The sequence below is a fragment of the Myxocyprinus asiaticus genome, chromosome 44 (assembly GCF_019703515.2).
Source record: "Myxocyprinus asiaticus isolate MX2 ecotype Aquarium Trade chromosome 44, UBuf_Myxa_2, whole genome shotgun sequence".
Lineage (NCBI taxonomy): Eukaryota > Metazoa > Chordata > Actinopteri > Cypriniformes > Catostomidae > Myxocyprinus > Myxocyprinus asiaticus.
Window position 1 is genome coordinate 19,640,219 of NC_059387.1, and position 25,036 is coordinate 19,665,254.

The window sequence follows — 25,036 nt, forward strand, 5'->3', positions numbered from 1 at the left end:
GAGAGACATTTGAGATGTTCTTTGATTAAAATATTTCTGAACGGTTCATTAGCTTTGTGTTAAATTTGTGCACAACTTGGCTCTAAAACTTTTTGCAATTTAATGTGTGAATCCAAGTAGAGACTGATTTTGTGGGGAGTAGATTTTCTTGAAAAATTAAAAACACAAAGTTATAGAGCAACCAAATTCTTTTTGTCACAGTCTGGCCTGAATGTGCCTCCCCTGACTGTCTGTCTGTCTGTCATGTCTGAGTATTTCCCTGTGTTTGTTTTGTCTCTCACTACCTCTTGTGTCTTGCAGGTGCCACGTGGAGAATGCCAGCTCCTTTGCCGGGCAATAGCTCGTTCTCCAATTAACTATCATCAGCAGCACCTGCTCCCTATCTACCTTTACCTACTTAAGTCCCACTTGTGTTCTGTTTTGTCCTGTGCTGAATTGTTTTGTTTGTTAGTTCGTCTGAATGTGTCCAGTCTGTCAGTTTGGCTAAAATAGCCCTTGGACGGTTCCTGAAGCTAGTGATATCTAGTTTGTTTCATTTGACTTTTTCTCCATTGTGAGTTTTGTTGTATTTTGTTTCTATAAATAAAAGCTTTATTTTGTCTTCCATCTCTGCATTTGGGTCCTGCCTCTGCCATACTGTGACACTTTTTTTTGTTTGTTTTGATCTCATTCCCAACTCCTTTTATTCACTTCCTCTTCTCCCTCTACTGTTGGAGAAAAAAAAAAAAAACAGGGGGTGGGTCCTTTTATATTTAATTTTGAATATAGTAATGTTGGAAGGTGAATCTCATATAACCTGTAAAGAACATGTCCATATTTCAGGATCTCTATAATCTTCATTATTTATGTATATATATATATATATATATATATATATATATGTATATGTATATGTATATGTATATATATATATATGTATATGTATATATGTATATATATATATATATATGTATATGTATATATATATATATATATGTATATGTATATATATGTATATATATATATATATATATATATGTATATGTATATATATGTATATATATATATATATATATATGTATATATATATGTATATATATATATATATATGTATATATATATGTATATATATATATATATATATATATATATATGTATATATATATATATATATATATATATATGTGTATATATGTATATGTATATATATATATATATATATATATATATATATATATATATATATAAATGTATATATCTTGTTCAGTTTTGGGAGTGGGGCTGACATATGACCTGCACATTTTTTCCTGACATTCTCCCTATTACAGTATGTATATCAATGTGCTTCACACCTGCAAGTGATTTTATTGCAGTGCCTCATTGAAATACCAAGTTATGATCTTTCAGATTTAAATTGTTAAATGATACCAGTAAAGTTATTTGTGCAGTTTGCTTTTTTATTGCCAAACACATTGCATGTTTAGCAACTAAGGAAAACATAGCAAAAGAGATTGTGTAAGGTAATTATCAAAACCATTAACCTCTATTATCACACTTATTACTCTTGCTGTTTTTATTACTTGCTACAATTCAGACCTGTGTCTCACCAGAGGAAACCCAATATTAAAATGTTTTTTTTTTTTTTTTTTTGCACACAGTAGAAAGAGTTTAATCTTAGATCTCACTATAAGCAAATAGTACTTTTGTAATATATCTTCCTAATAATGTACACTTTCACTGTATTTATTTTTTTCTTCTCTTTCATCAAGAAAACAGAGGATTTGCTTGCTTATCCTAAATCAGGCATTGGATGAACGGTACTTACATGTGTTGTGGAAAAAAGGTATTGATATTGTGATGAATATCAGATATTAGCCTTTGATTTGATGCTTCGCTTCACTTGCTGGCTTGCTTGTGCAGAAGTCAATGCTGACAAACCCTGGCATAAAATTCTCTGGAAAAGGTCAGCCAGGCCTAATTGGTGATGTATAGGGGCACTAAACCCATAATGCATTAGTCATCAAATGGATGAGCTATGATCACATAACTCTTCTATTTCTATCTGTATTTGTCTTCAGAGTGCAGGATGATTTTCAGGCACCTTTCTTTGTTGATCACACCCAACGTCCATTTTCTATTGCAGTCTGAACTGTAGCTCAAAGTTCCCTGTCTGTCACTCACTCGATGTTGTGTCGATGTAGTGACACTAGTGGTTCGATCTTGAGAGCCCCAATCACCTTCACTTAAAATAGAAAAGGCCAATGAAAACTGGCGAGTGGAATTTGCATGCCACTCTCCGCCCCAGACATACGGGTATAAAAGGAGATGGCGTGCATCACTCATTCAGATTTTTTCTTCGGAGCCGAATGTATGCTTGTGTTAATCCTCTCACCTTTCACTTACACTGCTGGATTTTACGGTGTATATCAACAGTCACCTTCACACAGTCGAGTGTTGTGCTTCCCCTGGGCGCTTCGGCGGCTGAGTCCGCGGGTGCTAAAAGAGTATATTTTGTATACTTTCATGTAACGATCCTTCCTCGACACAGACCCTTTCTTAGGTTTGCCTTCGAGGGACGAGCATACCAGAACAAGTTCCTCCCCTTCAGTCTGTCCCTGTCTCCTCACGTCTTTACCAAGGACACAGAGGCTGCCCTGGGAGAAGGGCATATGCATTCTCAATTATCTCGACGGCTGGCTAATCCTAGCTCACTCGCGAGATCTATTGTGTGAGCACAGGGACATTGTCCTTCAGCACCTCGACCGACTCAGGCTTCAGGTCAACTGGGAGAAGAGCAAGCTCTCCCCTATGCAGAGCATCTCTTTTCTCGGTATGGAGTTGGACTCGGTCACTCTCAGGGCACGTCTTATGACCGAACATGCTCAGTCAGTGCTGACCTGCCTGAAGACCTTCAGACAGAAGGTAGCGGCGCCAGTGAAAAAATTTCAGAGGCTCCTGGGGCATATGGCATCCTCGGCGGCGGTTCTCCCCCTCGGGTTGATGCATATGAGACTGCTTCAGCACTGGCTACAGACTCGAGTCCCGAGGTGGGCATGGCACCACGGCACCTGGCATGTGACCATTAAGCCACAGTGCCGTCAGACTTTCAGCCCTTGGTCAGACCTTGCATTTCTACGGGCAGGTGTTCCCCTAGAGCAGGTCTCAAGATGCGTTGTGGACACAATGGACGCCTCGAACTCGGGCTGGGGCGCCGTGTGCAATGGGCAGGCAGTGTCGGGGCTCTGGATGGGGCCCCGACTCCAATAGTACATCAAATGCTTAGAGTTGCTGGTGGCATTGCTGGCCCTGAGGATGCTCCGTCCGTTGATTCAGGGCAAGCGTGTGTTGGTCCGAACTGACAACACAGCGACTGTAGCGTACATAAACCGCCAAGGCGGCGTACGCTCGCGTCGCATGTCGCAACTCGCCCACCGCCTCCTCCTTTGGAGTCAGCAGACCCAAAGTCTCTGCGAGCCACTCACCTTCTGGGCATCCTTAACCGTGCAGCGGACTCAATCTCATGGCAGGTAATGCTCTGTGGGGAGTGGAGACTCCACCCCCATATAGCCCAGCTGATTTGGGAGAGATTCAGGTAGACCTGTTCATCTCCCAAGACTCCTCTCACTGCCCCCTGTGGTACTCCCTGTCTGAGGCCCCCCTCGGCACGGATGCCTTGGCACACAGCTGGCCTCGGGGGCTATGCAAGTATGCGTTTCCTCCTGTGAGCCTCATTGCACAGACTCTGTGCAAAGTCAGGGAGGACGAGCAGCAAGTCCTGTTCGTTGCGCCGTACTGGCCCAACCGGACTTGGTTCTCAGATATGATGCTCCTGAGAGTAGCACCTCCCTAGCGCATTCCCCTGAGTCAGGACCTTCTCTCTCAGAGGCAAGACATGCTCCAGCACCCACGGCCGGACCTCTGGAATCTCCACGTCTGGCTCCTGGACCTAGCTGGTCTTCCCCCTGCGGTGGTAGACACGATTACTCAGGCCAGGGCCCCCTCTACGAGGTGGCTGTATGCCTTGAAGTGGCATCTTTTCGCTAACTGGTGTTCTTCCCATGGGGAAGACCCAGCCTTGTCGTTGCTGTGTCCAGTTCACCCGTCGCATCTATCTGGACAGCATGCAGAGCTTTAGACACTCGGAGCAGCTCTTTGTCTGTTTTGGAGGACAGCAGAAGGGGAAAGCTGTCTCCAAACAGATGCTGGCTTATTGGATTTTGTATGCCATTTCTCTCGCATACCAGTCTCAGGACTTTGGTAGTCCGGGCGCACTCCACTAGAGGTGTTGCGTCTTCCTGGGCACTGGCAAGGGGGGCCTCTCTAGCAGACATATGCAGAGCTGCAGGTTGGGCTACACCCAATACCTTTGCGAGGTTTTATAACCTACGCATAGACCCGGTTTTGACCCAAGTGTTATGTGGTAACAGCAGGTAGACCGGGAGGCCGGTTTGGTGTACCACTTGCATTGCGCCTTTCCCCTTTTTTCAAAGGTGATAATGTGCGCTTTTTTGTCCACAACCGTTCCCCGTACCCGGTGAACTCTGGACGCCTCTTTAATTCTTTAGCACTGTTCGGTGACAAACTTGGCGGAGGAGCAATGCCACCAGGCCCAGTACTCGTGGTATTCCCCTTTTCAGGTGAGCCCGTGTGCTCGGGCTCAGTGATCCATGCATTGTGATTCCCCCTTGGTAATATCGTATGATGAGTTTCCACTGTTCAGTTTCCCCTTAGGTGAAACCTATGTTTCCCCTAGTCAGAGCATTCTCTGTCTTGGCCACTGTGCTGTGTACCCTCTCTGTAGATATGGTCCTCCTGTGGTATCATTCCATATGTGTACTTCCCCATTGGTAAGTCCATGTGAGGTATGCTCCACATGTTAATCTTCCTCTGGCAGAATGTGGTCTCCGTAGTACTCTCCTTCCTGGAGAGGGAAGAGCACTTTCCAGCGCTATTCTAGAAAGCGCTCAGTGGGAGACTGCTTAACAGCAAATTAAGAAAGGCACCACCGGTAGCCTACTTGGGTAAGTGCCTCCTCCCCTTAACGGGACTAGGGAGATGCCTTACCTAACTTGCTGGAAGGTCACGACATGGTTGAGCACTCGCTGCGAGGCACACAGCAGCTTGCCCGTGTCCACTCTTCCGTACCTCGAGACATGGTCCAGTGCCTGCGGAGTTTCCTATAGGAACCCCTAGTGTCACTACATTGATACAACGTTGAGTGAGTGACAGACAGGGAACATCTTGGTTACTGATGTAACCTCTGTTCTCTGACAGAGGGAACGAGATGTTGTGTTCCTCCTGCTGCAGCGCTGAACCGGTCGCTGATATGGCCGGGACTCTCTATCAGCTCCTCAGCATAAATCTGAATGAGTGATGCACACCATCTCCTATTATACCCGTATGTCCGGGGCGGAGAGTGGCATGCAAATTCCACTCGCCAATTTTCATTGGCCTTTTCTATTTTAAGCAAAGGTGATTGGGGCTCTCAAGATCGAACCCCTAGTGTCACTACACCGACACAACGTCTCGTTCCCTCCATCAGAGAACAGAGGTTACATCAGTAACCAAGACGTTTCCTTATGAGTGTTTTCACATTTCAGACATTTTGAGCAGTATCAACATTTAGCGCTATGAAATAAGTCAAGAAAATGCCTTTGTATTTGTTCTATAAAACAAGCTTGTTTTGATGAAGACTCTTGTCTTCCCTTCAGATGGTTGATGCTTGAATCAACCTTTGTTTTCAGAGGGGAAACACCTTATGCAATAGTTTTTATGTGAGCAAGGGTTTGTCAGCTTTAAGTTTATCTAATTAAAAAAGTCCAACACTTGATCTTGTAATTCCTCTCCCCTTGCATCAGAGATACTGTGCATTTTTCATGCAGCTTTGCTGTTGAGGCAAAGCAGGTGGAACCCAAATGTGTTGCTGGGAGCAGAGCATACACATCCAGATGGTTTACTGTACCCTGAGGGACCAGAGCAGGGCGCTCCACCCCTCCTCTTCTGAGCCTCAGAAGTTCAGGCCTGTGGGGCTATGGCATCACCACTGCCTGCTCTCTAGAACTGGATGATCAAAGTCAGCTTGTTGCATATACAGCTCCTTTTTGGACACTTCTCAAAACTGCCTCTAAAAGCTAACTTCTCTCTTTGTCTTAGGTCAAAGTTGTTTTAGTTGTCAGAATCATAGTCCAGTTGTGTCATTGGCAGTGGACATAGAACCCCTTTTGTCAGCAAATTCTTTTTGTGTCCCAAACACTAAGTAAGTGACTTACTTTATTAGTAGATTCATAGGTCTTAGTCAGAGTAGGTACCAGATTTAATTTCACATTAACAAAAATAAGGCTTTGAAGGATGAAATTATCAACATGATCACACTTGCCGCTTTTTCAATGTTGGGCCAGTGCGAGCCAGAGCTATGAACTGGTTAGCCGGGGCCAATAGCCTCGGACCTCAAGCCATGAGACCAAAATCGATCTGCATTCCCATCATCTGCCAAAAGCCCCACAGCGTTGCCATAAAACCAGACATCAATACGTCGCCCCGGTGCAAACGTCACACAATCCGCCCATTTCACAAGCCAAACCAAATACGCATGTTATCTATTTATCTAGAATATTACATTTATATTGTATGTAAATGTTAGCTAGCTAGCAAGAGAAATTACTATTGACAACTCACTGACTTTAACTGCCATTGTGTCCTGAATGGTCTCTCCACTAACAGCAGGATGATGTCCAAGCACACCGTCCATGGTCTCAAAATATGGAATGCACAGCTTTGTCCATTGTGCATCTTAATGGATTTGTACTGTGCCACAATTTTTTCGCTGAGATGCAGGTGCGTGACGTCACACAAACACAAGTGCCTCCATGCGGTGAATGTTCATGCTCTGAAAATTGCCTGTGCTGTGCCAAATCCCTTTTGATCTCTGGCTAGCGAGAGACTGCATTTGAAAAGAATTGAAATTATGCTGTTTTGGTTTCAGTGTTATTATGGTTGTGGTTCAACCAAAATATTATGTACCAAATCTTGTTTTTTCTCTGGTTATTATTGTGATTGTGGTTCCACAATAAACTACATCTGGGATTTTAGGGTTTTGTAATTTAGCAACTAAAAACATCCATTTGGTTCCTTAATGTTTTGTTTTAGGAGCCAATGGCTCTGTAGTACTTTTTTAGTCTGGAGCCCAGCAGTCCGTTCAATACCAAATCTTGTTGTGAACTTGGATGTCCATCGTTCAGCCGATGGAACATTGCAAATGTATATTTGTTGTCCACTGGAAATTTATAAAAGGCATATTTTCAATGTTTCTTAGGCTTAAGAAATACTTATATGGTACTGACAAATGACTGGTGGGTCATGGAAAAATAATGTAATTCATTAGTCAAAAAAGTGTGGGAACCCTGCTCAGCCTTGTTTTCATTTGTGGCAAATTAAATATGGTAACTACTGTAAGATCAATTCTATACAGTAAGTAAAGCCAAGTTTCTCACAGAAAATGGATATGAAACAAATGGAAAATAATACAAAATACCCAAAATACCAGAAAATGCAGAACAGCATGTGATTAGTCTTAATTTAGTCCAGCTATCTCTCATAGTCAGCTCCTAAGCTGTTCTTCTCCACTATCCTGTAATACTGGTATTTATTAAAGGAAGTGCTTCTAGAAGAATTGGTAGCACGATAGAAATCAGATATTCTGGATATACTCAAATACGCCATTTCTCTCTCCTGTCCAGAAACCTTTGTTGTATGTGAAATCCAACCTGGCTGGTGAAATCATTATCCTTCCCTCAGCTGTGGAAGTGGTGAAAGGGCCTCCTTTATTCTACAGTTTGTTCTACAATACAGCGATAATGGTTTTGGCAGGGCACTTTTTGAGACTTTTCAAACAGTTCCCATTCATTGAAGTTTTGGTCAATGAAGAGATTGTGGGTTGGAGGTATGGAGGACTAGAAAAGGAGCACTTAAAATAAAATGAATAAAAAGTACATTTGAAAATGATGTATTTACATTTGCATTTTTGAATTAATAAACTGAAAAATTATTTTTTAGTTTTATTTTGGAAGTTGCACCTCTAGTCTTTCATATGGGTCACTTGGCAGGCTGCACGCTGTGTATGCACTGTGGTTTAAGACTGAAACCAAATGTTAAGTGTTATTGAGAGAGGTTTGTCTGTTAAACTGCAGACCTGGGTTAAACCTTCTGCACCCATCCTTCCCTCTCAACTCTACTCAGGATGAAGAAAACAACTTGAAAGGTGATTAACCTTCCCATTTTCCTCTTTGACCACTCGGCCCACTTTGATTTACAGAGGCCAAAGGCTTCACTTCACTTCCATTGCCAGGAGACATTAAATCAGTGGCAACAAAGTCATAAAACACAGACCGAGTAGCAAAAGTTTGTGACAGGAAGAGGAAGCACCAATGGTGGATTATGAAGTGTTTATTTACAAGGTTATCTGTACAGCACCAGGGCTTCAGTTAAAGAGCATTAGCAAATGATTTACCACCTCTAGCATCACCGCTCCTCGTAATGCTGCCTCACAGAAAAGTGAAAGTGTCTTGTTAACTATTGCAGACCTCACCTCAACACTTAAAGATATAGTTCAGCCAAAAAGGAAAATTCTGTCATAATTTACATAATGTCTTTCCAAACCCATATGACTTTCTTCTGTGGGACACAAAATGAGGAATTTAAAAATTAGCTTATTTCAGTACAATGGCAGTGGATAGTTTTATAGCTTAAAAAAGGACCCAAAAGTGTCAAATGTAGTCCATGCCACTTGTTTGGTGGAGATAAAAGCCAAAAGTTATTTTACAAAGATCTTGACTTCCACCATGGCTCTCTTTGCACTTTCATGAGTGCATTATAGAAGAACTTGTGTTGTTTTAAAGGCCCGGATATTATTATTTTTTTCATTCCAGATCGGATTGTACCCAGTCAACCGCATTGTCTTTCAAAGTATACTCTTTTGACCACAAGCGAATACCAACTTTAACAACACATGCACACTACGGCTGCTTTGGGTTACTCTTAGTACAGTCAACAGCAGGTGTATACACCGACAATGCACACATACAAGGACTATCCACGTTTCGATAAAATCTGACAGTGGACTGTGCTGATGTCAAAATTTGCATCATGTTATGTATACTGGGCATGGAGCAATTAGCAACGCAGAAAACCGAAGTATACTTTGGCCTTAACTGTCAGCATGAGCCATTGTGACATGCTTCTCTCATGCAATCATAAATGCGCAAAGGGCTTCCGCAGTACCCATTCTTTTTCTTTCATCACATTAAATTCACATTTATAGCTGTAGATTCAGCAGGAATAACCGAAATGTAAAAGTAGATAATTGGTGCTGACTCACAAAGTATATTTTTGGGTTGTGAAATAATACTAGGTGTTGATTTGTTTATTGTTTACCCCTCTATCTTGTTTAGCATCTGAAAAAAAAAGCTCTTTAGCATGTTGACAAGGAAAAGCAAATGTTTCTCATGGAAGATCACATAAATTGCAACTGTGATTGAACCAACAGGTTAGATATTGAAAGCACTGAAAGCAATCTAAGTTTCATCTGTTTTCAAGATCGACAGACATAGATGTAATTTTATCCCTCTTCATGTGGTTAAGTCTTTATGTTATTGAAGACTTCATATTAATATATTTGCCTGGTGTCGAAATAATGAGTCATTTGCATTCAGCCCTGTGCTTTTAAGTCTTGTTCCTGGCTTGTGTTCACTGTTACAATGAATTACACCCTGTTTTCTGGTTAGAGATGAAGCATACTGTTTACTTTGATAGGATCTTTACAAGAGAGCTTTTCATTCAGCTCTCAAGACTGCATTGAAAACTCCAGTATAATGGCACAATAATAAATGATGATGTCTTTGCCAGACCACTTTAGCCGTCTGGTAACTAATAAATGTCTGGCATGAGCGCACCATCTTGAGGTACTATTTCAGAACTGAAGAGCAGATGTTTTTGCAGTTTGCAGGCATGTCTTAGTAAGTATATCTTATCTGGGTCATTAAAGAGAGAGAAACGCATGAACCTTGTACCATTATAAAAGTCCTGATAAAAGATTTTCAACAGACTTGCCCTAATGATTTCATTAGACACTCAGTAGCTCAAGTCAATCATTAATTGACAGTAGAATATCCTTTAGACTGCAGATAAATACAAATGACAAAAAATACAGAGGTTGATTTCAGTTAAAGTCTCTGATGCAGATTCCAAGTCAAGTCTGAAATCTTTTGTCATGTGTCTAAGTCAGATCTCAAGTATTTCAAGACTAAGTCTAAGTAAAGTCTTATGTCTTAATCTTTTGTCAAGTCAAGTCATTTTTATTTGTATAGCGCTTTTCACAACACGCATTGTTTCAAAGCAGCTTTACAGAAAATCATGCATTAACAGAAAATGAAACTGTGATATCTATAAAGTCCTACAACCCCAATTTAGAAAAAGTTGGGACAGTATGAAAAATGCTAATACAACTACACATTATATGATGTTTTTTTGAAAATGTAGAGTAATTTAAAATCAGATTGCAGTCATGCAACACGCTCCAAAAAAGTTGAGACAGGGGCAGTTTAAGACTAATAACAATTTGATGAGTTGAAATAACAAGGCGATGTGAAACAGGAGATGTTAAGCAGGTGAGGCAATTGTGTTATAATACTGTATACTGTATAAGGAGCCTCCAAAAACAGCCTAGTCCTTCAAGAGCAAGGATCGTTCAAGACTTGTCAGTTTGCCAACAGATGCTTGAGCAAATAATCCAGCACTCTGAGAACAATGCTCCCCAAAGACAAATTGGAAGGATTTTGGGCATTTCACCCTCTACAGTGAACAATATAGTTAAAAGATTCAAGGAATCTGGTCAAATCTCAGTGCATAAAGGGCAAGACGAAAACCATTTCTGAAAGCACGTGATCTCTGATACCTCAGACGTCTCTGTCTTAAAAAACGTCATTCATCTGTAATGGATATCATTAAAATGGGCTAACTTGGGATAACTTTAGTAAACCTTTGTTAGTCAACACCTCGCTTAACTTGCATCCAGAGATGCAAGTTAAGATTTTACTATGCAAAGCAGAAGCCCAACATCAACACTGTCCAGAAGTGCTGCTGACTTCTCTGGGCTTGGTCTCATCTTAGATGGAAAGTAGAACAGAGGAACTGAGCTTTTTGGTCTGAGGAGTCCATATTTCAAAACGTTTTTGAAAAACAAAGCCTTCGTGTTATCCGGGCCAAAGAGGAAAAGGGCCATCTAAGCTGTTATTAGCGTCAGGTCCAAACGCCAGTGTCTGAATGGGCCAGGGGTATGTCAGTGCCTATGGCATGGGTAACTCTCACGCCTGTGAGAACACCATGAATGCAGACAGATATGTACAAATTTTGGAGCAACATATACTGCCATCCAGCACCATCTTTTCCAGGGACGTCCCTGCATTTTCCAGCAGGACACCTTCAAACCACATACTGCCCGGATTACAAGTACATGGCTGTGTAAGCAGAGAGTATGGGTTCTAGACTGGCCTGCCTGCAGTCCTGACCTGTCTCCAATTGAGAATGTGTGGTGCATTATGAAGCACACCATACGGCAATGAAGACCCCGTACAATTATGCAGCTAAAGACCTACATAAAGGATGAATGGGGAAAATTCCACTTTCTAAACTTAACAAACTTAAGTGTCTTCAGTGCCCAAATGCTTGATAAGTGTTATTAGAAGAAATGGTGATGTTTCACAGTGGTAAACACTCTACTGTCCCAACTTTTATGGAGCGTGTTACAATCATCTGATTTGAAATTACTGTACATTTAAAAAAAAAAAAATTTAAAAATGAAATTCACAAGGTAAAACATCATATAATGTGTAGTTGTATTGCTTTCAATATAGCAAAGGGTGAATATCATTTACAAATCATTCACTTTTGTTTTTATTAGCATTTTTCTTACTGTCCCAACTTTTTCGGAATTGGGGTTGTAGAGTCATCATCGTGTAGTTTGATTAGATATGACTGTAAATTGTGTATAAAAATAAATAATTAATTAATTTTGTATTTAGAACCACAGGTGAGCAACCCGAAAGCGACTGTGGCAAGGAACACAAAACTCCATAAGATGTTAGTTAATGGAGAAAAATAACCTTGGGAGAAATAAGGTTCACTGTGGGGGCCAGTTCCCCTCTGGCTAAACAGCATGAATATAATACCAATATTAGTTATTTATGTGCAGTGCAAGATGTTTTAAAATTAGTAAACTAAGTAAGTGTTAAGGGCCAGTGTTTAAACAAAGATTTTGTATGAACTGTAAGATGAATGACTAATGTCTTTGAAGTTCAGTGTGGATTAACTGCAGAAGTTCTCATAGATCCATTGTCCTTTGTTAGTTGGCCAATGAAGGCATTTGTTGGCAATTAATTGATAGTCTATGCATTCCATTTTAAGAGTGTAGTCCATCATTAGACCAAGGTGGTGCAGGCAGAGATCAGTGAGGTGCATTGCAGTTCAACCGGCAGGTCATTTCAGTGAGGTCTATCCTAAATCCAAGGTTCAGGCAGTGGCATATGAAGTATCCCATGTCTTATGAGTTGGCATCAGTTCATCCCCTGAAGTCCATCGTAATAGACTGAAGTGATGTCTGGCTGGCACCGGCTTCATTTAGTCGTCATCACTTAGAGACACGTAGCAGTGGAGTCCAACACCAAGCAGGAACAGAGCTGGATCTGGCCCTTTCTGGTAACCTTGGGATATGAATAGAATAATATTAGCATAGATGCCATTACATTTATATAGAGTTATAGATCATGATAAATGTTTCTGGTTCCAGCAGACCTAACTAAAGCAGCCTAACTGTGAGTTGAAGGATAAATTAGGTGTATGCCTGGCTAAATAGATGAGTCTTTAGTCTAGACTTAAACTTAGTGAGTGTGTCTGTGTCCCGAACAGTGTTAGGGAGACTATTCCAAAGATTAGGAGCCAAATAGGAAAAAGATTTACCTCCTTTTGTGGATTTTGATATTCTAGGAACTATTAACAGGCCATAATTTTGCGATCGTAATGAACGTGATAGAATATAGCATGGTAGAAGGTCACTTAAGTACTGCGGAGATAGACAATTCAAAGCTTTGTATGTAGTTAACAATTAATTAATACAAAATTTAACAGGTAGCCAAGGTAACAATGATAAAATGGGGCTAATATGATCATATTTCTTTGTTCTAGTCAGCACTCTGGCTGCTGCATTTTGAACCAATTGAAGTTTATTTATTGAACTTGCAGGACATCCTCCCAGTAATGCATTACAGTAATCTAGTCTTGAGGTCATGAACGCATGAATTAGTTTTTTGGCATCAGCAACAGAGAGCATGTGTCGTAACTTAGTAATATTTCTGGCTCGTCACACTTTATAAGTGTTTAGTCTTCTATTCAGCTCATGAAAACACGCTGCATGACCATGAGGAAAGATTACATCAAGATGTAGATTGGAAAGCAGGTGCGAAAAACGTCATATAAATAAAATAGCCTGCTCCTCTCTTGCTGTTGCTTGCATGATAGTGATTACCCCTCTATGTGATTTTGAAAAATGTATGATAAGATTCCACACAATTTTGTGATCAGTAATCAAATAAGCAAATTTGTGACATTAACTGTGTTAACTCATTTTGTACAAAAGGACAGGTTTACTTACTTTAAAGCACATTCAAAAAATGCTCTGGGAATATTCACATGCAGGATCATGATTATATCATAAACTCCGGGTTTTGCACACATTTTTCACAAACTGTTATTCTGATAATATCATTTGTAATGAAAAATAAATGAGTAAAATCAGAAAACTGGACTCAAACTTTGAAAAAAAAAAATTGGGGAGGTCATCGGCAGGAAAATAAAAAATGGCGCTCCATGTCAAACAAGTTGCCGACCCCTGATGTAGGACTTCTGCTTTACATAGTAAAGTATTAAGTTGCATCTGTGGAATAGTGTTGACTAACAAAGGTTTACTAAAGTAATCCAAAGCCCATGTTCATTATATCCATTACAGATGAATGACATTTTTTTAAGACAGTGATGTCTGAGGGATCAGAGATCACGCGCATTCAGATGTGGTTTTCGTCTTGCCCTTTTCGCACCAAGATTTTACCATATTCCTTGAATCTTTTTACTATATTGAACACTGTAGAGAGAGAAATGCCCAAAATCCTTCCAATTTGTCTTTGGGGAACATTGTTCTCAAAGTGCTGGATTATTTGCTGAAGCATCTGTTGGCAAATTGAGAAGTCTCAAATGATCTTTGCTCTTGAAGGACTAGGCTGTTTTTGGAGGTTCCTTATATATTATGACACAATTGCCTCAACTGTTTAACATCTCCTGTTTCACATTGCCTTGTTATTTTAACTCGTCAAATTGTTATTAGTCTTAAATTGCCCCGTCTCAACTTTTTTGGAACGTGTTGCAATCATCTGATTTGAAATTACATTAAAAAAACAATGAAATTCACAAGGTAAAACATCATATAATGTTTTGTTGTAGTGCTTTCAAAATAGCAAATGTTGAATATAATTTACAAATCACTCCTTTTTGTTTTTATTATATTTTTCATACTGTCCCAACTTTTTCTGAATGGGGGTTGTATAAGGAGAAAAGCAGAGGCCCTAAAACTGATCCCTGTGGCACTGCATACTTAACTTTTGTTTGATTTGACAGTTCCTCGTTTACACAGAAAAAGTAGTAGCAGTCTGCTATATAGTACCTAAACCATGCTAATGCAATCCACAAATGCCAACATAATTCTCAAGCCTATTCAAGAGAATGTCATGATCTATGATGTTGAAGGCACCACTAAGATCTAAAAGCACTAGAAGTGAAATTCAGCCGCGATCAGATGACAAGAGCAAGTCATTTGTAACTCTGATAATTGCAGTCTCTGTACTGTGATGGAGCCTAAATCCTGACTGAAATTGTTCATATATACTATTTCTCTGTTAAAATGAACATAGTTCACTATCATAGGACACTATCTTTTCTAGTATTTTCGACATAAACGAGAGAGTTGCAATTGGTCTATAATTAGCAAATTCTCCAGGATCAAGCTGTGGCTTCTTAATATGTGGTTTGATAACTGCCATTCTAAGGTTTCTTGGGACATGTCCTAAGGATATCGTGGAGTAAATATTATTAAGAAGAGGTTCTGAGATTACAGAGAATACCTCTTTTAAGAGCATAGTTGGCATTGGATCTAACATACATGTTGTAGCTTTTGATGTTTCAATAAGATTTGTTAGCTCTTCGTGACCTGTGACAGCGAAGGATTGAAGTTGCTTGTGAGGAAAATTGAGACACTGTTTTCTGCGGAACTTTGACAGATGATTACATAATTCAGAATCAGTAAAGAAATTCATGAAGTCATTACTATTGTGCTGCAACGGAGTATCTGGTTCAGTCGAGGCTTTATTCCTAACCAATTTAACCATGCTAATGCAATCCACAAATGCCCACATAATTCAAGCCTATTCAAGAGAATGTCATGATCTATGATGTTGAAGGCAGCACTAAGATCTAAAAGCACTAGAAGTGAAATTCAGCCGCGATCAGATGATAAGAGCAAGTCATTTGTAACTCTGATAAGTGCAGTCTCTGTACTGTGATGGGGCCTAAATCCTGACTGAAATTGTTCATATATACTATTTCTCTGTAAAAATGAACATAGTTCACTATCATAGGACACTATATTTTCTAGTATTTTTGACATAAACGGGAGAGTTGCATCTTTAGTGGTCGAAAGAATAGTTCTACCTGAAAGATAGCGTGGTGTAGATTGAGTAACATTAGCTGATCGCAGCATACAAGAGACAAGGTAATGATCTGAGATGTCATCGCTCTGAGGCAGGAATACTATAGCATCAATATCAAATCCATATGACAGGATTAAAACATATGATTATGGCGATAAATTGGTACTGTCAAATTTTGTCTGACTCAAAGAGAGTTGAGAATATCGATAAATGCTAATAATGTGTCATTATTATAATAAAGTGTTATTATTATTATTTCTAATTTCCAACTATGTGAATGTTGAAGTCACCAATTAAAGCTCTATCCACAGTAACTACTAGATCTGATAGCACCTGCCCAGGTGATCTATATACTGTAGCAAGTGCAAAGGACGACAGAGATTTTTTATTCGTATCTGACAGTGTCACATTAAGCATTATTAGTTCAAAAAACTTAAACTTATATCCTATCCTCTGAGTAACACCAAAAACTTCACTGTAAATTACAGCAACACCTCCTCCTTGTCCCTTCAGATGAGGCTCATGTTTATAACAATAACCTGTGGGAGTAGACTAATATAATATATTTATACTAATATATTCATCCGATTTAAGCCAGGTTTAAGTCAAACGGAGTGCATCCAATCTATGAAAGAGATCTAATATTTAGTAGCCCTACATTTATATGATGTTTATCTTCTTTTTTTTTTTTTTATGTTTTACCTTAATCAATTTTTTCTAAATGATTTAGTGAGGGGTTTGTGTTTGGTAGTTCGGGAAACAGACACAGTCTCTATGTGATATCTAGGTGATACAGTCTCTATGTGATGTAGTTTATGTGACCTGTGCAACATTTCAAGGCAGCTAGCAAACGTTCGGATTAGCCAGTTTGTCTACTTCCTGACCTGGGACCCATTTAGTCAAATACTATCACTATCTTAAGACTATGAGCCAAATTACTACTTCCCTGGAGGAAGGAACTCTTCCAATTGTCTATGAATCCTATGCTATTCTTCAGACACCAATCAGACATCCAGTCATTCAGTGACACTAATGTACTATAAAGCTCATCACCTCGATGAGCAGGGAGGTGGCCAGAGCATATTACAGTGTCTGACATTGTTTTTGCAAGTTCACACACCTCTTTAACATTACAGCTCTGGAAAAAATTTAGAGCCCACTGCAAAATTATCAGTTTCTCTGGATTTACTATTTACAGTATATGTATGTGTTTGAGTAAAATGAACATTTTTGTTTTATTCTATAAATTACTGACAACATTTCTCCCAAATTCCAAATAAAAATATTGTCCTGTAGAGCATTTATTTGCAGAAAATGAAAACTGGTCAAAATAACAAAAAAGATGCTGTGTTTTCAGACTTCGAATAATGCAAAGAAAACAAATTCATATTCATTGTTAAACAACACAATACTATTGTTTTAACTTAGGAAGAGTTCAGAAATCAATATTTGGTGGAATAACCCTGATTTTCAATCACAGCTTTCATGCGTCTTGGCATGCTCTCTACCAGTCTTCCATATTGCTGTTGGGTGAATTTATGTGACTCCTGGCGCAAAAATTATAGCAACTCAGCCTTGTTTGATGGCCTGTGGCCATCCATCTTTCTCTTGACCACATTCCAGAGGTTTTCAATGGGGTTCAGGTCCGGAGATTGGGCTGGCCATGACAGGGTCTTGATCCGGTGGTCCTCCATCCACACCTTGATTGACCTGGCTGTGTGGCATGGAGCATTGTCCTGCTGGAAAAAATAATCCTCAGAGTTGGGGAACATTGTCAGAGCAGAAGGAAGCAAGTTTTCTTCCAGGATAACCTTGTACGTGGCTTGATTCATGCGTCCTTCACAAAGATGAATCTGCCCGATTCCAGCCTTGCTGAAGCACCCCCAGATCATCACAGATCTTCCACCTGGTCATCTAATGGTTAGACGGAGACCTGGAGAGGCCTTCAAGCCACAGTGTCTCGCACTCACTGTGAAATTTGGTGGAGGATCAGTAATAATCTGAGGATGCTTCATCAAGGCAACTGAAGTCAAAATCTATAAGTTCCCATCTAGAACAGGTCTTTTAGATTATGATCTGTCTGGTAACATGCGGGTTTGGCTCAACTATGCTAAAATTGAGAGAAAACAGTGTGCGAAAATTAAACGTGATCACACGTGAACATGTTGCTTCCGAATGTTCCAGTACATGATGACCTCCCCAGAGTTGCTGACAAGCGGCATCTCCCATCAGATATTTTTGCATTGGTTCAAGTTTGTTCTTCGAGTTTTCACCTTCTCCTGTGACTCGACTAACAGCGCATTGCGTCAGCAGCGTGGAAGACATGGGTTCTTGTTTCACATTGAAGCCAGGAAGGGATCATGTTTGCATAAAAATTTAAAATGCAATTTAGTGTTACCATTTTTCCTTTAAGAATGCATATTTACTCCACTGATGTTTAGGGTTGGGGTTTGGGGGTAGAGTTGTATGACATCATTCACAGCTAAATTCAACTAGCTTTATAACTCACTTTAGGTGCCCCTCTGTGGGCATTTCACCAAGACACTGGAGCTCACACATTTTTTTACTTTCTAAAACACTTCCTGCTTCAGCTACTGGGGGTAGTGCTTTGAATTTTAATAAGCACAGACAGAGTTTAGCTGAAGAAAAGTCATCAAACTGTCCCGGACTTCATTGTGAGATCAGTCTAAGAAACTGAAGTAACTACAAAATCCACAAAAAAAACAGCCATTTTTCTCAGTTTAAGTGTTGTTGGCATAGTTACTCCATTTTGCAATTGCAGGGCAGCACACTGGGACACAGTTTTTGGACAGAGGAACTTTCCTCCTGTTATCGCCATGTATACAACAAATGCAACTGAAGTCATGTGATCCACAACTAGTCCACACAAGACCCAGTGTTAACAACTGCTACTTTGAGTTAGAAGTCTTACCTAAGTGTATAATCTTACCTAAGACATTGGGTGTGTCTCAATCAGGGTTGTAATAGTTTTTGATTTTTTCTATTTAATTTGTCATTCCAGTTAAGTTCAGTTTTTGTAAATTTTCACTCTTTGTCTGGTCGTGTTAATTGGTTTTTAGCTTAGTTTTTGTTTTTTCAGTGTTTTCTAGTTTCTGTTTAGGCTGCTAAAGCGTTTACTGGAATTACTGAAATATGTTTAATGTCATTAAATTTCTCAGGGTGGTCTTGTTACTTCTATCTAGTGGCATTTTCATGTAAAATGAAGGTGGATTGTAAAATTTTCAGATTTTATTTGTGTATCAAAAACATTTGTCATATATTGGTCATTTGTTTTGTTTTAATTAGTTTTGGAGTTGTGAAAAGGTTTTTTTAGTTTAAGTTTTTCTCCCTAGTTCAGTAATCAGTGCACTGATTCGCTTCCTAAAATTTCCAGAATTCACCTTAAAAACCTCACTATGTTCTCTTACCTTCCCTTCTAAGTCTCTCAAGTCATTAAAAGACGAACACAAGTGTGAAACCCTGAAGTCAAAGCCTTATTTTCTCTTTAAAAGAGATGATGTTTGGAATGTCTTTTAAATATTATAGTTGTTAGAAGAAGGTTAAAAATACACTTAATTATATTCTTATTTCTTTTATGTAATTTATCTTTTATAATACACTGTATATTTGAATATCTACAATGAAAATGAGCTACAGGGTCATTTATACAGCGATGTTGTTGATTTAATACCAGCTGTGTTTTAATGGTGTTGCAGGTGATTGAGTCATAAGTGTCCCAATGTTTGGTGGATGAACACCCTTGCCAGTGCCCAAATTCATGTCCACGATGTATTGATTCAGATATAGGGAGCTGATTGAGACACATCCATTGTTTAGAAGTCTAGACAAGTGGGAGAGGAGATGGCAAAGGTGGCATATATGTCTTTGTAAGTGTCTTCTAGAGCAAGACAACCATTGCAAGCAGGAATTAAATGTATTATAACATGTTTTCAAGAGTGAATATTCTAATTGATTCATTGAAGGTGACATACATGGGAAGTGAATGCTGTTCTTGTGCTCTTCAAACACCTCCATCCCCTCCTCTCTGTCACCAAGTGTGCAAAGCTGTAGCAATTAATCTGCACTGTTGTTTACTTGTTTTAAAATGTCACACTTTAAAATTCTTTCCTGGCTCCTTCTTGTGCTTGGCACCTGAAAGAAGACGTTATTTTTAACAATAAACCCGAGGCTAACATGTGTCCATTAGGATTTCAACCGTGTCGTGCAAGCACTTTCCATTATTCATGAGGCATATGATGCAATACTATTCCCTTGTTTTTTGGCCATAAACCAACTGTGCTGACAAGATTATGTTTGTCTTGGCATTATCTTTGTGACAATTCCTCACTCTCACAGACATAATACCTGAGAGCCCAGGACCAATTGTCCCAGGAAATCATCTGTGTTTCATGCAGACATGAAATTGTTCCTTCCCTTTTCCACAGAAGGCATTTAAAAAAAAAAAAAAAAAAACATAGACATAAAAGTCACCTCTGTTTGTTTATGTGGTCCCATTGTGTGATTTTTAAATAATAGGATTGCAGGCTTATAACCAACCTACTGGTGATTAATGGAAAGAGAAAACTCTTCAAAGGAAAGCAGTCACACCCATAGCACCTGGTTGAAAATAACTAATGCATTTAGCAAAAAAAATAAATAAATGCACAATGTTTGAATTTCATGTTTGTTACCTCTTGCTATTGTCAAGAGATCTGTGCATTCATTCTTCAGTTACAAAAAGATAAGAGCACTTCCTCTGAACCTCTGCTCATATCAGACTTCAAAGTGTGTGGATTATCATTTTATTATCACTTTTTAGATGTTTTTTTTTTTTTTTTTTTTTTTTATTTATTTTTTTTTACTACATTTCTACCTGAGCATATGGTGTGACATATTTCCCAGATTTGTCAGCTTGCACTGAATTAGCAAACTAAATTATGGATAATACTTTACTTGAAGCTTCTATGTGTAATGTATTATAAATTTACTCATAATGCCTTGAACACATTGTGAAAATACTGAACGATTCATGGTATACCTTTGAAGAGTATAATGCATTAAAACAGATAATATATGCCATATATATGAATATGCATTATACTCTTTAAAGGTATAGCAATGAATAGGCAAGAATTTTAACTAAGAGACGATATATAAAGATATATCAGACCGTCATTATTGCAAAATAAACCCTGACAGTGATCAGGACGATGGACATCGAAGTAGACTTCTATAAACCAAAAGTGGTGTATTTTAAGAAAATAACTCACTGACTGTACATTATCCCACTTATTGTATGCGGGTATTACTAAATTAAATTTAGATTTAAGTTCAAATAATTTTATGTAAGAAGAAACAGATGTTTTAAAAGTGATACAAGAAACAACACAAGAAATCATGCAAGCAATGTAAAAAAAACCTAGCACAAATCTACACTGTATATGTTGAAAATTTACTAAAACAATAAACTGTTAGATTTACTTAAAAAGCAGTGTCAGGGTTTAGTAGTTCTGATAAGCCACAGTTCAGTTGTATGAACTAAAGAAATTCAAGTAAACTGGACAAAAGCTCTTTGAAGAAATGGAAACCATTTGGATTCGTTAGTGTGTTTCATATGTTTGTCTTACTTGATAATGAGCATTTAAAATTTTTCATTTAGCAGACACTTTTATCCAAAGATGATATTTTATCCAATAGAAATATTCACTTGTATCAAAAAAGTACTAGCAAAGACAGAGATTAGAGTGCAAAAATTATTATTATAATTTTTATTTATTTATTTTTTGAAGTTGGGTCTTTAACCGTTTCTTGAAGACAGAGAGGGTTTCTGCTTCACAGATGGTGTTGGGAAGGTCATTCCACCATTAAGGTACAGTGAAGCCGAAAGTGCGGGAAAGTGATTTGGTGCCTTTGATGAGGAGGAGGGTGGGGCCGGGCCGTGACTACGCACGCCCGGTCCCCAATCAGGCTAATCAGCCGAGGAGAGTGATAAATGCAGTTGTGGCAGTTCGAGAGAGAGAGCCACACGCAGCTGCCATGTGTGTTTATGTTTGTGTCTTCTTAAGTTTTAATTAAACATTATTTTGACTGTTCAGCCAGTTCCCGCCTCTTCCTTGCCAATCCTAATCCTGTTACAGTGCCTCTTTGTGTTGGTTCCACAAGGCACCTCTCATTTGCAGGCCGCAACCTTCTGGTGGGAATGTAGCCCTGGAGGAATGGTTTTAGGTAGACAAGTGCAGACCCAGTGACTGTCCTGTATGCCAGCATCAGAACCTTGAATTTACATAAGGTCCAATTTATTCTTTCAGTGAATGATTCATTAGAAACAGTTTACATATGTATGTTTGGTAAATGTATGGCATTGGCTTGATTCAAAACAAAGTTGATTTTTACCACTCTGCTGTGAGTAACATAGAAATTGCTTATTGTACGAAGCAATATACAAGTTAAGTTATTGTCCTTCTCAACCTATGCTCAAGCTCCACTTTTCACCACAGTGGTAACCACCAAAATTCCAACATTACAGAAACTACACTAAATCTCAACATAACTAACATTAAATACTAACTAGTCTCCACCTGTTTGCACAAAAACAAATACAAAAAAAATACTTAATTTCACCATTTTCTTAAATGCAGAATGCCATGATTGACCAAATTTAATACATTTTCTAGAAAGCTGTGTCAGACGTGTCATACATTATAACTGTGGTTACAATTAAACGCAAGAGCATAAAACTGATTATAAGGTGTATTATAATGCATTAGGATACCATTATAATGCATTGTACATACAGTTACAAATATAGTGCTATGTTTATTGTACTCTTGTATAAAAATCTGATTTTGTCAAATTTAGAATGCAGTAGTTTTAGATTTTTTACAAACTGATCTGTATTTTTCATTGTCAATAACTAAGCTGTCATGACATAATGTAGTATGCATATGTGATATCATGCACACTGCAGATCAAGTGTTATTATGTAGATTTGGCTGTCATCTCTTCGAAACCAGTGGCCTATTTACTGGATTTAGCTTTCCAACAGGCTCTACCTTGAAAGGCTCGCCATGCTTATCAGAATTGATGATGATCCTGACAGGACAGGCTGACCTTCATCTTGAAATGATAAGTGCTTTTGCAAAAGGCACAAGGGAACCATTACTGTCAGCCTGGCTATGATCTAAAATAATCTATTTGTTTTCATTTCAGCATGTCAGCAGTTACCGAGATGGGCTCTCAAATGGCTTCAAACGTACAGCCATATAATATGATTTCAATGTTATTTATCTCTTCAGTCATTTTTGCTTCAAGATCTGTGTTGGAATTAAACCAGTCAAGGGTGGTTCTTTTAAGCACCTCAAGATTAAAAGAGTAGGAACATGCTGTTTGTTTTAAACAGTTGAAGTGGATCCTCACAGATCTGTTTTTTTTTTTTTGTTTGTTTGTTTGTTTGTTTGTTTGTTTGTTTGTTGTTGTTTCGTTTAAGCCCAGATCTGGGCATGTGCAGACGGTGGAGCCAATCATCTGTACCGGCTCACGGAGGGTTGTCGTGAGAGGTAAGAACCAGTGTGGTGGACTTCTGAAATTAAGAGGCAAAGTCCTCTCTCTGGGTTTGTTTTAGACAAATGTAAATTCATGTACATTTCCATATGATGTTTACATAGTTTCTCGGTTAAAGGCATATGGAATAACATTTACCTTATGCTATCAACAAGAAATCAATGCTATAATGTTTTTATATGTTTATATTAACATGCTGTTTATTAAAACATCAAAGTCCCATCAAGTTTATGCATGTTTAAATATAATTTAGTGATATTTTATCATTTCAAATTAATAACCATAATAATACAGTAACATTCATGTTTCACTTATTTTTTATGTTATTGCTAACTCTTATATAGCTATGATTTTAAATAATCACATTGTTTGCGGACAATTAGTCAACAAAACCTCAGTAAAATGTGCAGGTGTATGATGGACATGAGACTGTGCTGAGTGCTCACTAAAACCTGGTTCAATCAGAGATCATTTCATGTTTAAAGTCATTTCAAGTTCATTTTGATTCTGACTTGAGCAAAAGTGGAGATGTTTGATGGGGAGTGTTGCTTACTATATAATTAGCCCTTAAATTTCCACCACTTTGATTAATTCAGCCTGATATGCAGACCAATTGCAAACATATCACATTTACAGAATGACAAGGTGATCAGCCAGTCACAGCAACGTGAAGGCATTGTCTCCTCTCATGTGACTCTTCCCTGTACCCCCCTCATATTCATGCTATGCTTACAGGAACTCGATGAGAACGCAACAAGTTCGAGTAAGGCAAATAAGGTGCTGCCTCTATCTGAAACCTCTTGCACTGGTGAACTGTTTCTTTAAAAATAAAAAGAGTGCTTTACACACTATTTGATCTTTTGTTTGTTTTGTTTTGTCATCTACATTTTTTGAGGTGGCACTGCCTCTCTTGCCTTCTTTGAGAAAATGCCCTGGTGAAAACCCCCTCTCAGTATTGACTTGGAGAACAAAGATGGATCTGGCGATGTCAAAGTTCTGGTGTCATTTCACCTGCTTGTTCACTCTCAGAACTCCAGGACCTGAAGCAGAGCCCACAAGTATCCCTCTCGCCAGAGTGCTTTTAGATGACTTAACTCCTAATCCATCACCTTTTGTCAGTCCCTGACGGGCAAGATTCATCTCCAGGCCTTTAAATTGGGCACTTCTATCCCTTTCAAAATTGTTTTCTTTTGTTTGGGTCCCCCTCTGCTTTCTAAACCATCTAAAAACTATCAGGTTCTGCAAGCACTAAAATCACAATTGAGTGATTGGTTGTAACACATGCTTGTTTTAGTTTGGTTCATTCTTTCAGAGTCACAAATACAGGTGTTGAGACACTATCAAAATAACATTACTGTATCAGTCAGTCATCATACAGTAACAGTAAAACACTTTTTCTAGACAGGTTTTTACTTCACTAGATGTCACAATAATGCTTGTATCTTGTAATCTCAAAACATGCTACACACTTTCTCTGTGACAATTTATTTCCTCTGCATCACAGTTTAAAGAAAACAGAAGATCACTTTATTTACAGCGTTCATTTTACTATGTACAGTAATTACATGAATACTGATTAAAACTAATGAATTATATATACAGCATGTATTGTTCAATTATGATGTGGAGCGACTTGTCAAAAATACATTGTAATTGTTATTAGTATAATATAATAGTTCATTATGGTAACATGT

General features: G+C 38.7%; 1 pseudogene; it reads left to right on the top strand.

Annotated features, from left to right (window-relative positions):
- The window catches only part of LOC127434514 (thiamin pyrophosphokinase 1-like), a 133,647-nt pseudogene that overhangs the window by 47,717 nt on the left and 60,894 nt on the right, over positions 1–25,036 (top strand).